Source organism: Antechinus flavipes, chromosome 4 (genome assembly GCF_016432865.1).
Source record: "Antechinus flavipes isolate AdamAnt ecotype Samford, QLD, Australia chromosome 4, AdamAnt_v2, whole genome shotgun sequence".
In the NCBI taxonomy this organism is placed as follows: domain Eukaryota; kingdom Metazoa; phylum Chordata; class Mammalia; order Dasyuromorphia; family Dasyuridae; genus Antechinus; species Antechinus flavipes.
The window spans coordinates 180,144,961-180,156,204 of record NC_067401.1 but is presented as its reverse complement, the minus strand read 5'-3'; positions in this window follow the sequence as shown (position 1 = coordinate 180,156,204).

Below are 11,244 nucleotides of genomic sequence, written 5' to 3'. Positions count from 1 at the left end.
AGATCTTATTTTGGTCCTATCAGAACAGTTCACTTCTTTATTTTCTGATATATTCTAATCTGCAAAATGCCTCTAATTTCTATTTGCTATTTGTGATAGTTTTTCCCGTAACTAGTATTTTGTGGGAAGGAATTAAACTGTTGAGTTTACTAAATATTAGCTAAAGGCTAGTGATTGGATAGATGGCTTTTTCCCTGAGATTTATTCTCATAAAACAGCAATTCTATTCTGTTACATACTCCTTTTGGAGGTTGAAAACAAAAAGAACAAGCACTCAGCCATATCTTTTCTTCTGGTTTCCTCAGTCCCCCCTGGAGAGAAAAGGACCAGATGATAGAGATATCTATCAATGCCACCAAAGAGCAACGTATGAATTTTTAACAACCCAGGTAGCCATACATATCTTAAATGAATACATACTTCTTACATTTCTAAAATGTCTTATTGATGTCTTTTGTCTTTATATCACAAGCATATTTAGAATTCTTTCCTGTGACAAAGAAAAACAAGCAAAAATAAAATCTGATGATGTGATGGTAGTGAGGCAATACAAAGAATTTAAATATAAATCCCATCTTTGAGATTAAGTGTAAAACTCAAGTGAGTAAATGAAGGGGTTAGAGTAAATGGCTTCTGAGACAATTTCTAGTTGAAAATCTATGATCCAAAGATCTATGTATATAACATATAACATATCATACTATGTATAGTAATCTTTGGCTTTAGTTAAAATGATAGTATCTGTTATTCTGAACCTTTACTGATTTTTCATTTACTCACAGTTTAGCTTCTTTTCAGTAATCTTCTGATTTATATTCCATTCATTGCAGAAATTGTTTTGTTCTGCTTATTTCAACCAGTACCAATTCATCAAAATTCTGATTTTTCTCTGAATTCCTTTTATTCCTGAGTAATAATATTCCATTACATTAATATTTTTCCATATTTTTTCCTCAATTATTCCTCAACTGATGGGCAACCACTTTGTTTCCAATTCTTTGCCATTTCAAAAAATGCTAATGGTATTTTAGCATATATTAGATCTTTATTTGTGCCTTTGACGTCTATCCTTACTTCTTTTTTGTTGTTATTGTTTGGTTAGCTTGAGGGTTTTTTGAGAGGCAATCAGGGTTAAGTAACTTGCCCAGAATCATATAACTAGTCTGAATGTATGAGTATCTGAGGTCAAATTTGAACACCGATTTTTCTGACTTCAGAGCAAATATATCATCCATTGTAGTTCCTATTTGCCCCTGTTTTTACTTTTTAAGAACTAATATAACTTTTGAGACTTAGCTAAGGTTTAGCATACAATGAGGAAATTTCTTTGATGATTCCATCTTACATAGTTGCAATGGCTTTCTGCACTTTGTAATTAGTATCTTATTACATACTGACCACTTAGTATATTCTTATTCTGCATTATAACTCATATTATAACCTCCTGCTCCCAATATATAAGATTCATGAAGGGAATGACCATGTCTTTATTTTCCTTGTATATCCCTTATCATCTGGCATAGTACTTTGTATCTATGAGTATATCAGTCCCTCTTTTCCAAATCATATTCTCCCTATGCAATATGCTTAATTACCATTCCTGTTTCTAAGAAATTACATGGATTCTTAGGGAGGAGGACAAAATATTATGTGAGATTTAGTGATGAGGTTTTTTTCACTGTGACATAACAAAAAATCTCCTTGTGGGTTTCATAGCTAGTGGAGCTTTTGACTCGGTTTTTCAAATTTTGTCCTGATTCTGGTGGGAAAAGTAAAGTTGGCATTACTCTCTTTGTGAAATTCTATTTTATTTTCTTTTTTAAAATAATTATACTCTAACATTCATCCAATTCTCTCTGTTTCTCCAGTCTCTTTTCCACACATTGAGAAGGAAAGCAATAATATCAATTATACATGTGAAATCATGCAAAACATATTTCCTTATTTGCCATGTTGCCAAAAAAAAAAAAAAGAAAAATAAAGTAAATGAAAAAGTATGCTTCAATCTACATGCAGTGTTCATCAATTCTCTCTCTAGATGTAGATAACATTTTGTAGTGAGTACTTAGGAATTGTCGTGGATTATTGAATTGATTGGAGTCTTTCATAGTTGATCATCTTTACAATATTGCTCTTACTTTATACAATGTTCTCCTGGTTCTGTTCACTTCGTATTAGATCAGTTCATAAGATTTTTTTTTTTCTGAAAACATCTCTTTTCTCATTTCTTATATCCTAAAAGTATTCCAACATAATCATATGTTACAACTTGTTCAAACATCCCCAATTGGGCATCACCTCAATTTCCAATTCTTTGCTATCATAAACAGAGCCACTATGGGTATTTTTTGTACAATTAGATCCTCTGCTCTTTTCTTTTATCGCTTTGAGATACAAATCCAATAGTGGCACAGTTCAAAGTGTATGCACTTTGGGCATAGTTCCAAATTGTTCTCCAGAATGATTGGACCAGTTCACAATTCTACCAACACTGCATTAGTGTCCCTACTTTTCTACATCTCCTCCAGTGTCTGTCATTTTCTTTTCCTATCATGTTAGACAATCTGATATGTATGAAGGGGTACCACAAAGATATTTTAATTTTCATTTTACTAATCATTAGTGATTTACAGCATTTTTTCATGTGATTATTGATACCTTTAACTTATTGTGCTGAAAGCTGCCTGTGCAAATGTCTTATTTTTATGTTTGACTTGGTTCCATCTATCAGATAAACTTGCTGTAAATTTCCTACAACTTCCCTCTCCTCCCCAATCTAGGTTCCTACTTTCCTTTTTATTTATGCTGAGGCTTTTAAATTTCATACAATAAACATTATTCATTTTACTTCCTATAATCCTCTCCTATATTCCTATAAGAGATATTATTTCTATAAACTCTTCCCTTATCAATAGATCTGATAGGTAAAATTTTCCAAGGTTCCTTAAATATCTTATAATATTACCCTTTGTGTCTAAATTATGTACCCATTTTGATTTAATCAGTATTGTATATGATGTTGACCTGTGCCTGGTTTCTAGCCTACTTTCAAATTTTCCTGGTAGTTTTCATCAAATATTGAGTTCTTTCCCCAAAAGTTTGAATCTTTGAGTTTCTCAAACACTAAATTTTTATGATCACTTATTATTATAAATATGCAATAGTGAAGCTAATCTAATCCACTGATCTATCACTGTATTTCTCAGCTAGCAATGGGTTATTTTTGATAATATAGTTCGAAATAAAATTTGTATTATAGTTTGAAATCTGGTACTGCTAACTCATCTTCCTTCACTTGTTTAATTTCTTTAATATTCTTATTCTTTTGTTCTTCCACATAAATTTTATTATTTGTCCCCCCTAGCTCTCAAAATAATTATTTGGTAGTCTGATTGGAATGGCATTGAATGTTTAAATTAATATAGGTAGAAATGTCATTTTTATTTTATTGGCTTAGCCTGCCAGTGAGCAAATAATATTTCTCTAATTGCTTAAATCTATATTTATTTGTCTGAAGTGTCTTGTAGTTATGTTTATAGAGTACTTGAGTTTCTTGGCAGGTAGACTTCCAAGCATTTTATAGTGCCTGCAATTATTTTAAAGTGAGTTTTTGTACCTCTTTTTTTTCATTCACCAATTCTGCTTCTTAAGGAGTTGTTTTCATCAGTGATGTTTTGTACCTTTTCGACCAATATATTTTTTTTTGAATGAAATAGTCTTCAGTATTTTTGTGCCTCTTTTACTGGGCAATTAATTTTCTTTTCATAATTTTATTGCCTTACTTTTTTTTTCCAGTTCTTCTTTTACAACTCTTATTTGAGTTTAAATTTTTTTTTGTTCTTTTTTTAGATCTTCTAAGAATTCTTTAAGATGGTGTCCAATTTGCATTTTTTTCTTTGAGACTTTGCTAGTAGCTTCTTTGACATTGTTGTCTTTTTCTGAGTTTATCTCCTGATCTCTACCATATCAGTAACTTTTTATGGTCAGATTCTGTTTTTGTTGTCTGCTTGTTTTCCCAGCATATTTCTCTGCCCATCTGATTAAGTGGGGAAAAGAGGGAGCCACTATCCCAAACTTAGGTTTTTTGGTGCTGTTGTTTTCACAGTTAGTTCTAAGGGTTTGAAAGTTTTTGATGCTTCCAAAGTGGTATGATCCAGGGAGAGAAAAAGTGTTTACACTACTCTCCTGGTCTCCACTGAGATCCTTGCCTAAAAAAAGACTCACAGGAAAGCAGCCACAAATGCTATTACTCCTTAGGACCCTTTCTTTGCAACCACTAGCATTCTTCATCCTGAAAATACAACCCAGAAATATAGTTGTCAAACAGCATTCAGTCTTGTACCCGGTGTAATCTCTTTTTAACCAGTTGCCCAACCTCATTTCCATTTCTAGACTGTGAGCTCCCAAAGCTATTGCCATTGTTGCTACAACTTTCAAGGCCCATAGCTGCTATTTTTATCACATACACTCCAGGCCACAATCCACTCCAGTGTCAAGAACCTCTCCTCCTAAATTCCCAAATGATCCTGGACTGGAAAAATCTCATTCTAAGCCTTTGCTGGTTTTGCCATTCCATAATTCAATTTGACACATTTTATTTTAATTTCAGTTTACAGAATAAAACAAGCATTTCCATAACAGAATGCAAAAAAAAAGATGATTTCTCATGAAAGTGCAAATCTACCATCCACAACTTGCTATTCCTTTCAAATATACAACCAAATTATCATGTAAATTTATTTTTCTTCTTCTTCCTCTATTCCCTTGTCCTAGAGATAGCTACCATTAGATACAAATAGGTATGTGTATGTAAAATTGTTTATACATACTTCTATTTATCAATTCTTTCTCTGGATGTGGATAGTTCATATTCCCTTTATAGGTGATTTGAGTACTTACAATAGTCAAAATAATTTATTCACTTTTTTGAGGCATTTTTTTCCAAATTTATTTTATTTAAAGAAATGGAATAAGTGGGGCAGCTACATAGCACAGTGGATAGAGCACAGCCCTGAAGTCCTCCTGAATGACTAAGTTCAAATCTAGTCTCAGACACTTGACAGTTCCTAGCTATGTGACTCTGGGCAAGTCACTTGACCCCAATTGCCTCAGGAAAAAAAAGAAACAGAATAAGAAAAAAAGAAAATCAGAAAAGGAATACAAAACAAAATGAAACAAAACAAAATAGAACAGTGTTATGTGTCCAGTGGAACATTAGGGAGGATTCAAAATATATAACAACAAATACCAGTTCAAGAAAGTATATATAATATTAGTAGAAGAAATTACATTCATGACTGTCCATCTTTTTTTTTTTAACTTCCTTGTAAATTGTTCTTTTGTTCTCTGCTTTTTTACTTTATTGTTTTTTCTTCTTTTCATCTACCTCCTTCCCCCCAAGCAGGCTATAATTAAGAAAGGATTTATTTATATATACATATGTAGACATACATATACATACACATATCTCCACATATAGACACACACATATTTTTCCTATCCCTGCTGACCCTTGGCTTTAATTCTACTTCTAACTTGCCTTGCTATTATTTAACCTCCCCTCAACCATAGATCCTTCCCTTATCTTCTTCCCTCACTCTTTGCTTCCACTCATCCAATGTCCTCTTATTTCTTTATAAATTTTGCAGGGTACTATACTCTTCATAGTATATATGTATTTAACCCATGCCTAATGTGAGTAGATTTTCAGAACTAAGAGCGCTTCCCCATCTAATGCCTCTGTGCCTATTATGCCTCTGCACATCTTTTATATGACATAATTACTATTTTTACCTTAACTCTGCCCCAATTTTTGTTTTGAGTTGTTATATTCTTAATATCAATCTTAAACATATGCTATAAATTTCCCATGTAAAAAAACAAACAAACGATTTATTCTTGTTGAATTCCTTGAAATTGCTCTTTGATAGTGGCGCTTATGTTAAGTTTTCTATTAAGTTCAGGTTTGCTTAATAGAAAGTCCTGCAGAAGCAGCAACACCCAAAGAAAGAACACTGGGAAATGAATATAAACTGCTTGCATTTTTATTTTTCTTCCCGGATTATTTCTACCTTCTGAATCCAATTCTCCCTGGGCAACAAGAGAACTGTTCGGTTCCACACACATATATTGTATCTAGGATATATTGTAACCTGTTTAACATATATAGAACTGCTTGCCATCTGGGGGAGGGGGTGTAGAGAGGGAGGGGAAAAATCAGAACAGAAGTGAATGCAAGAGATAATGTTGTAAAAAAGTTACTCTGGCATGGGTTCTGTCAATAAAAAATTATTTAGAAAAAAAAAAAGACTCAAATTAAAAAAAATAGAAAGTCCTGAAAATCTGGATTTTTTTGTTTATTGAATGTCCATTTTTTCTCATTTAATATTATAGATAATTTTACTGGATATGATATTTTTGGCTGTAGGCCTAGTTCTTTTGATAGATAGGATGGTAGGTTGGTAGATAGGATGCCAGGACCTATAGTCTTTTATTGTAGCTGCTGATAAGTCTTGTACAATTCTAATTGTTGCTCCAGAGTATTTGACTTATTTTTCTCTTATTTCTTGTTTTCTCTTTGATCTGGAGGTTTCGAAATTTGGCAATAATATTCGTGTATTTTTATCACAAAGAATCTCTTTGAGATGGTAATTGGTTGATTTTTTTTTTCTATTTCTACTTTCTCTTCATGTTCTATCACTCCAGGACTATTTTCTTGGATTAATTCCTGCATCATTGTGTCAAGTTCATTTTTTGGTCACAATTTTCAGGCAGTCCAATTAGTTTTATATTTTCTCTTCTTGATCTGTTCTCCAAATCTGTTATTTTTCTTATTTCACATTCTGTTCTATTTTTCCATTCTTTATAATCAGTATTGTTATTTCTTGGTCTCTTGTAGCTTCACTGGCTACCCCTTGACCAATTCTAATTTTCAAAGGGTTATTTTCATTTTTGAAACTTTGTATTTTCCTTTTCTAGTTGGTTAATTTTTCTTGTAATCTTGTTTTTCTTGGAAATTTTTTTTTCTTCAATGTCTGACATTTGGCTTCTAAATTGTTTTTTGAGTTCTTTGATAAATTCTCTCTGGACAGAAAGTCATTTCACATTGCTCTTTGGGATGGATGCTTTTTGTACTTCAGTATCCTCCTCTTAAGATGAACCCTTGTCCGTGACTAATTTTAGTCATGTAAAAAAGTCATTAGTCATGTAAAAGAAATAAAAAAGAAAGAAAATATGTTGTTCATTTTGCATTCTAAATCTATCAAATTCTGCACCTAGAAGTAGATAGTATGTTTCATCATTAATGCTTCAGAACTGTGGTTATTATTGTATTGATCAATGTTCCCAAGTCATTCAAAATTGATTATCTTCAATAATATTGTTAACACATTGTTCTCTTGATTCTGCTCACTTTACCAAAGTAAAGCATGAGGTCATATAAATCTCCCCAGGTTTTCTGGAATCAGGATCCCTTCCATTATTTCTTACAGCACAATACTATTCTATCACATTCATACACTATAATTTTTTCAGTCATTGTCCAATTGATGGGCAGTCATCAGTTTCTAATTGTTACTTTTTTTTTGTTTAAAAAAAACTGCCATAAACATTTTTGTACATATAAACCTTTTTATTCTTTTTTTGAGGTATAAATATAGTAAGGATGTTGGGTCAAAGATTATATGTATTTTAATAGCTTTTTGGGCATAGTTCCAAACTGCTTTCCAGATTGGTTGATCTATTGCTCTTTCATAATCCCTCCAGCGTTTGTCACCTTTTTTTTGGTCACCTTAATCAATCCAGTGGGTGTCAATACTTCAATTTTTTTTCTAATTACATTATTCTATTAGCATTTTGAAGGATTTTTTTCGTGTGATTGTTGATAGTTTGTTTTCCTTTTTAAAATTGCACCTTCCAATTCTGATGGACATGGCTTTTTTCAACAGTGATATGATTCAGACCAGTTCCAATGGTTTTGTTATGAAGAGAGCCATCTACACCCAGAGAGAGGATTGTGGGGACCCAGTGTGGATCACAACATAATATTTTCACTTTTTTTGTTGCTTGCATTTTGTTTTCTTTCCTTCTTTTTTTCTTTTTGATCTGATTTTTCTTGTGCAGCATGACAATTATAGAAATATATTTAGAATTGCACATGTTTAACATATATTGGATTACTTGCCATCTAGGGAAAGGGAAGGGGGAAGGAAGAAAAAAAACTTGGAACATAAAAGTTTTGCAAGGGTGAATGTTGAAAATTATGTATGCATATGTTTTGAAAAATTTTTTAAATTTTAATAAAAAATAAAAAGTAAAGCCATTCTCCAATTGATAAATGGTCAAAGGATATGAACAGACAATTTTCAGATGATGAAATTGAAACTATTACCACTCACATGAAAGAGTGTTCCAAATCACTATTAATCAGAGAAATGCAAATTAAGACAACTCTGAGATATCACTACACACCTGTCAGATCGGCTAAGATGAGAGGAAAAAATAATGATGAATGTTGGAGGGGATGCGGGAAAACGGGGACACTGATGCATTGTTGGTGGAGTTGTGAACGAACCCAACCATTCTGGAGAGCAATCTGTAATTATGCCCAAAAAGTTATCAAAATGTGCATACCCTTTGATCCAGCAGTGTTTCTATTGGGCTTATACCCCAAAGAGATACTAAAAAAGGGAAAGGGACCTGTATGTGCCAAAATGTTTGTAGCAGCCCTGTTTGTAGTGGCTAGAAACTGGAAAATGAATGGATGCCCATCAATTGGAGAATGGCTGGGTAAATTGTGGTATATGAATGTTATGGAATATTATTGTTCTGTAAGGAATGACCAGCAGGATGAATACAGAGAGGCTTGGAGAGACCTACATGGACTGATGCTAAGTGAGATGAGCAGAACCAGGAGATCATTATACACTTCGACAACGATACTGTATGAGGATGTATTCTGATGGAAGTTGATTTCTATGACAAAGAGACCTAACTGAGTTTCAATGGATAAATGATGGACAGAAACAGCTACACCCAAAGAAGGAACACTGGGAAACGAATGTGAACTATTTGCATTTTTGATTTTCTTCCCGAGTTATTTTTACCTTCTGAATTCAATTCTCCCTGTGCAACAGGAGAACTGTTCGGTTCTGCAAATATGTATTGTATGTAGGATATACTGCAACATATTTAACATTTATAGGACTGCTTGCCATCTTGGGGGGGGGTGGAGGGAAGGAGGGGAAAAAAATCGAAACATAAACGAGTTATTATTAAATAAAATAAAATTTAAATTTAAAAAAATTGTCAATGCTGAAAAATTACCCATGCATATATCCTGTAAATAAAAAGCTATAGTTAAAAAAAAGATTAAAAAAAATAAAAATAAAAAGTAAATGTCAGATATATCTTTTTCTTTTTAAAATTGACTCAGTACTCCATGTTTCTTAGAAATAAGACTTTTTTCAGAAGAACTTTCTTTGAAGATTCCTTCACTCCATATCAATTTCCTCCTCTTTTAATTTTAGTTACATTTGTTTTGTTCCATGCAATTTTTTTTAAATTTTATGTAATCAAAATTGTCTACTTTAATTCCAATGAAGTATCTTATTTTGTTTGGTAGTGAATTCTCCTCCTGGCCAAAGATCTGACAGGTAATTTTTCCCATGTTCCTCTAATTTGCTTATGATATTGTCCTTTATATAAAATCATGTACACATTTTGAGCTTATTTTATTATGTTGTATGAGATGTTAATCTGTACTTAGTTTCTGCCTGATTGTTTGCCAGTTTTCCCAAAGATTTTGATTGAACTGTGAGTTCTTGCTTCAATAAGTATGGTTTGGGGGTTATCAAACACTAGACTTGTCCTCTGCCTCAGGGATCAGAGTTATCCACATGTGCTTCTTAGAACTTATTCCATTCTCATGCAATGCTTACAATTTCTTCTTTCTAACTTCTATCTATAACCTATCTATAACCTTGGCTGGCAATGGTACACCAAATGATACTTATTCCTGCACCCAGAGGTTGTTCAGTGATCTCCTGGGATCTTCTCTTGCCTTATCTTTATCCTTTCTCATTTGATATCTCCCCAATCCATCTCCCTAAGTCTTCCAAGGCTGGAAAAATGATTCACTGTGAAATTCTTCTTTTATATCCCAACCAGAATACATTCTGGTTCATACTCTCGATCTTTGTTGAGGAAGTGTTAAGGAAGTGTTAAGGAAGAGCTTGACTCAAATGCTTCTTTTTGCTCTGCCATTTTTGGCTCTGCCTAGCTGAGCTTATTCTCCATCCAACTACAAATACATAGCAGCTAAACAAGTTTCCTGCCCAAGCATGCCTGAGCCTGGGTTGGGCCCTTTTTTGTGTTTCTTCTTCCTGATCTTAGGCAAATGTGCATCCCAAAATGGATGTCTGTAGATTCCATACAACTTTATGAATTGCAGAGACCTAGATATCTTGGGTCCAAAGAATGGTTACAGTGGTAAGGTAGAGATTAGGAAAGCTACTGCATTGGAGAAGATAACTATTGACAAGAGGATTTCCCTAAATTTGGCCTTTACTAACAGAAATATAACTGAGAGATACAAAAAAAAAAAAAAAAAAAAAAAAAGAAAGGCAAAAGACTAATCTGACTTCAAGGAGTTTAAAATGTAATGGAGGAGACAATATGCAATCAAATATACACAAAGCAAACTATATGCTTTTTATTTATAGGAGAAATAACAAAAAAGAAATAAAACACTAGGATTAAGACAGGTTAGGGAAGATTTAATGTAAAGGATGAAATTTTAGTTGAGAAGGAAGAAATGAAGTGTTTTGTTTATGGAACCCATAGAAGGCCAGTGTCACTGGATTGAAGAGTACACATCAGTGATTAGGACATAGAAAGACCAGAAAGCTAAGGGGGAAGGGTGCTGGAGAGGGGATAGGTAAGAAGGGTTTTCAATGCCAAAGAGAGTATTTTGTATTTGCCTCTGAAGGCAATATGAAACCACTGGAGTTTACTGAAGTGGTATGTGTGTAATGATCAAACCTGTGTTTTAGGTTTTATGGGTGCTTTACATATAACAGGTAGAAAGCAAAGCATTTATCAAATATATGCCAGCTACTATGCTAAATGCTGGTAATACAAATACAAACAAAAATCCATGCAGCTACTCTCAAGGAATTTATCATCTAATGAGAGAAAACAGCACATAAAAAAGAGCTGAAAAGTGTGTGTTTGTATGAATGCAGG